Genomic DNA, 5,224 nt, shown 5'->3' on the forward strand with positions numbered 1-5,224 from the left:
TATATATGTTTAACTGAACATTTATCAGTTGGATATTTGTAGGATTGTATGCTATCCTAATATGCATGTGCTATAAGAGGTATTTTAATATATTTGTGTTTTTATTTTCGTATCTCATGCAGAAATTCTGGGGAAGAAGGTAGGTCTTGGATTTTAGAGTGAGACACAGCATGCATGCATTACCCACTTCCATGCAGGTCAGTAATTTCTATACATTCCTATAGTGGTTTAAGGCAAAGATGATGCAATCTGCCTTACTTTGTATTTCTATTGTTTTCTTAGTCTGAGTTCTTTGTGTGCGGCTATGGTATGTTTGACGAAATTATGAAAATTCCCTTTCCATATAAAAATGGTTTGCTCCATATGTAAATATATCTGACATAGTTAAAGTTCATATGGTTTTGAGGCAGAGCAAGGTTGGTTAGTTTACTTGTTTATCTTTAATGCTAATTGATGTGGCCGTAGATGCTATGCTTGGATATGTTCGATCCCTTGATCACAGCATAGTTTACCATCAGTAAGAACCATCAGATGGTTGCCTAAAGCTAGATCCCAGCAGAGGATCTGCATAATTTTATTCTGGAGATTGTCATTACTATTTTCTGTATTGCAGGTATGCATGCAGATGCATGTCGATTTTCAAATCAAATTGTATAAACCAATCAGTTATCCGATATTATCTGGGGAAAAGGGTGTGCTTCGTTGGCATGCCTTGCTTAGTTGCTATCTGCATGAGATTTCAAATTGTGATAGATAGGTGGGCCCGTTTTAGCTCAGACATATTAGTGCTGGAGTCAATTTTGGTCTTTGCACCCATGATAATAGGTAGCTATATCTCTGATGATGATAGGCAGTTGTGGGCCTCAGGCTCAATCTCAGCTCAATCACTTTGAACCTTTTGTAGCGCACTGAAGATGTTCAGTCAGTGGCGGATCCAGAAACGGGCTCCGCCCCGGGCTAACTAATATAAGACTTAAAATTTTACCACACCCAAGTGTTCAACCAATAGACTTAAACAATACGTAGAACATTGAAGGTAGAAAAGTACCAAATTACGAGTCTTCCATGACAAAAAAAAAGAACCATACATGTCTTCATGAATTAACACCACTTCCACTTGCACCGACATCCTCAATTCTACATAAACAATTTCAACATCTCAGCCATTTATAAAACAAGATAACATTATGTATTGAAATAGATTAATACAAGTAAACAACACGCACCTTGAGCCCTCATTTGGTAAATTCATCTTACGGTTTCTTAAGCCTTGAAAGCGCTTTAGAATTTTTTCATCTTCAATCGATGCAAACAAATCCCGCTCAATAAAGCAAATCATGCTACTATTCAGCCAATCATCATTCATTTTATTTCTTCGCTCGGTCTTGATAATATTCATAGCAGAGAAGGCTCTTTCAACTGTTGCTGTTGCCACCGGCAAAATCAATGCAAGTTCAATGAGACGATACACCAAAGGAAAAGTTGTATCTCTTTCAGTCTGAACCATCTTCTCAGCAAGGTTACCAAGATCAGTACAATTGTCAAAATTATCATCATTTCTGACTTCATCAATGAATATACGAAGGTCACCCGCAAGCTTTATGCAGTCATAATCACAGAAGTCATCTTTATAAATTTTAGCAAGCTCAACTAACTTTTGTACCTCAAAGTTGGCAAAAGAATCCCTCGGATCAAGACAAGCAACACATCTCAAGAGTTGAGTTGATCTTTCTGGAAATCGATTGTTTAACTCACAATAAACTTGATCAATCACAACATTGAAAATTCCATGATGAAAATGATGGTAGTAACTCACTAATTTAGCACCACGACATCTCGAACGACCTCTAACTGGTATCATATCTTCCATATTAGGAATTTCTATGTTGTTGAGGAGGCAAAACTCCTTTACCTCTTCAAAAAGAGCTTCCCAACCATTTTCCCTCATTTCATTCATATTTCTCATCACAGAGCCAATTAATCCTATTGCACGAACAATGTTTTGATTTTTTTTTGCAAACATTGTGACAGGTCTTGAGTCATCCCCAATACTCTGATCATAAGATGTAATATGAACACAAATTCAAATGACTCCATTCTTTGAATCAATCCAGAGGCTGTAGTTTTTTTTTCCCCATCAGTTCCATCTTCACTAATATTCTCCAACACCTCCAATACAGAGGACCACATGATCATAAGACGTGCCAATGTTTTATGATGTGTACCCCACCGTGTATCACCAGGCCTAGCAAGACTAATTTCTTGGTTTTTCCCTCTCCCAGAAAAAATAGTACCACTATCTAACTGCTCAACAAGCTTATCATGGTGACTTTGAAGGAGTTGATCTTTCCTCTTGCAAGAAGCACTAACAACATTGACGATTGAAGTGACATAATTAAAGAAATCAAAAGTTGAGCCACAACACTTGGCTACAGAAACTACCACAAGCTGCAATTGATGAGCAAAACAGTGGATGTAAAAGGCATATGGGTTTTCGTTCAATACCAGTCTTTGTAACCCATGAAATTGTCCTCTCATATTTGAAGCTCCATCATATCCTTGCCCTCTAATCTTGGAAATAGATAGACCATATCTTCTAAGCATAGTATCCAATGCTTTTTTTAGTGAGGTTGATGTGGTGTCAGAAACATGTTCAATGCCAAGAAACCTCTCAATCACACTTCCTTTATCATTGACAAACCTACAAGAGAAAAGAGAAAATAGTGTTACTTGAAAGCAACAAAACAAAACCAACGAAATAACCAAATGGAGAGGAGGTATATACCTCACAACCACAGCCATTTGTTCCTTAATAGATGCATCACGAGCCTCATCAACAAGCACCGCAAACCAACGATCTCCTATTTCACTTTTAATTAACTCACTTGTCTCCTCTGCACAAGCCCTAGCCAAATCTTTCTGAACCATTGGATAACTCATTTGATTATTTCCTGGAGCATTTTCACCGGTCACAAGTGCAGCCTTAGGATCCTTCTTTCTGTACCATTCAAGCATCTCCATAAAGTTCCCTTTATTTCTTGATGTTTTAGACTCATCATGTCCACGAAAGGCTAGAGCTTGCAAAAGGAGGAATCTAGCAATGCCTAACATGATAGTTAAACGAGCTTTATATGCCTCCTCTTCTGCTGCACTTGTAACAGTCCACACATGTTCAACACTTTGCCGCTGATTTTTGAAATCAAGTGCACGCTTTCTTGCATTATTATGAAAGCCATCAATTGATTGAGCATGCTCCTTGAAAGAATCCTTTGCATTCTTCCAATTTCTAAACCCAACTTTGGTGAATGTATCATTACTATGAAACCCAGCTTGTTGTGGCTTAAAGAGATAGCAATAAAAGCAATAAGCTGCATCCTTGGCTACACTGTACTCTAACCAATCAAATTGATCAAACCATGATCCAACAAATCCTCTTGATTGGCCTTTACCATCTTTTTTAGTTTTTGGAAACTTATGACCAGCTGGCCTATATGGACCTATTTGTAGATATGCTCTCCTTGCCTCATCCCTAATGTCATGATGAAAATCATCAATTGGCTTCCTTTCTCCTGGATCGGCAACTATATCTCTCATATCAAGTTCAATCCGTGGTCTTTTTTGCTCAACCCGGCTCTCTATGGTTTCGACACTACTCTTTGACGCATCTTTTTTGGCATAGTATTTCTCCATTATAAGGTATGAAATGTTGCAATTGAAAAGTAAGACTCAATTATAAGGTATGAAATGTTCAATGACAGACCTGCTCAATGAAATGAAATATTCATGACTTTGCAATGTAAAAGGTAGCAATCATGGAGCAATTTTCAAAAAGAAATGAAACTAAAGAGTAGAAATCAACCTATTTCATATTTTCATGGATCCAGTCATCCAGCAGACAGCAGACATCACAGCAGCCGCCAGCCAGCAAGGGGGTGGCCGGGTGGGGGTGGGCAGCAGCAGTCCAGCAGCCAGCAGGGCTGCAGGGGCCACGGGGCCAGGGGGCCAGGCCGCCAGGGGGCCAGCGGCCAGCTGGTGCGGCCGTGCGGGCGCGGCGCGCGGCCGGCGTCGCCGTGGCACAGGGAGGCGGACACGGCCACACGGGAGAGGGGAGGCCGGGAGGCGCGGCGCGCGGCCAGCGGAGGCGCAGCCGGGACGCGGACGGAGGTCGGCACTCGGCAGGTCGCGCTAGCGCCGTCGGATGGCCGTCGCGGGGAGCAGTCCTGGCGGAGTGGCGGGTGGCGGCTGCCGTGGAGCCGTGGAGGCAGCGGGCTCCGAGGCTGGAGGCTGGAGTCCTGCCAGGCGAGCAGTAATGCAGGCGAGGACGGCGGCGGCCAAGGAGCTGGAAGGCCAAAACGTGAGACGGGAGCCGCTGCTGGCCTGCTGGCTGCTGCGACGGCCTGCTCGGAGTGGGCTAACGGGCTGAAAGCCCTTTTTGTGCCATTTTTATAAAACAATTTTCCATTGCTCATGGGCCTCGCCCCGGGCTGCAGCCCGGGCAGCCCGGGGCCCAAATCCGCCAATGTGTTCAGTGGACATTAGCATGTACTGGTTGTCCATACCAACAGACAAGCAATCCAATCTCAAATCCATCCTCTCCTGTTCAGTATCATTTATTTTTCGTTGTCTTTTACTCCCGTCACATGCAAGCTAGCTCTTCCTCCACATACATATGTAATAATTGTCTGTACCCTATGATCTGAAAGGCTGGACTATTGATGGTTGCCCTACTAATAGTAGTTGCTAATCAGTTGTTTTCTGTGTGAATTGAAAAGACAAAAGTAGTTCTGAGTACACTTGAATTGTTTCCTTAAATATTACAAAGAAGCTACATGGCCAGGGTTTGTCGAAATGAGATGATAGCAGCCTTTAGTTGTTATATTAATTTAGAACCAAAATTTTCTTTGTTTTGACCTTTTATAGTGTATTGATTATTAGTTTTGAAATTTCCTCCTCCTATTTTTCTATGTATTGTTCTAATCGGCTGATACTTTCTTGTATCACAGGCTTCCACCTCATATCAAGAGCCAACAGACGTGGTCTTCTGACCACTGATGTTGTGTTCCCTTCAACTGATGGGCCTCCATAGCTTAGCTTGTCCGCGGTGAAATCCACCAGACATGTAAGCAGACAGGAGCTATATAGGGAAATCTTTTGTATATGTGCAATCACCTAAGCCTTTGGCAATGAAGGAACCTTCGGCTAAATAGTCAATTGGATATCTTGG

At 41.9% G+C, this 5,224-nt stretch overlaps 1 pseudogene; it reads right to left on the bottom strand.

The window, feature by feature from the left end:
• Positions 1 to 917: 917 nt before the first annotated feature.
• LOC136474069 (uncharacterized) lies at positions 918 to 4,296 on the bottom strand (annotated as a pseudogene).
• Positions 4,297 to 5,224: the final 928 nt, after the last annotated feature.

Source organism: Miscanthus floridulus, chromosome 8 (assembly GCF_019320115.1).
Source record: "Miscanthus floridulus cultivar M001 chromosome 8, ASM1932011v1, whole genome shotgun sequence".
Classification (NCBI taxonomy): domain Eukaryota; kingdom Viridiplantae; phylum Streptophyta; class Magnoliopsida; order Poales; family Poaceae; genus Miscanthus; species Miscanthus floridulus.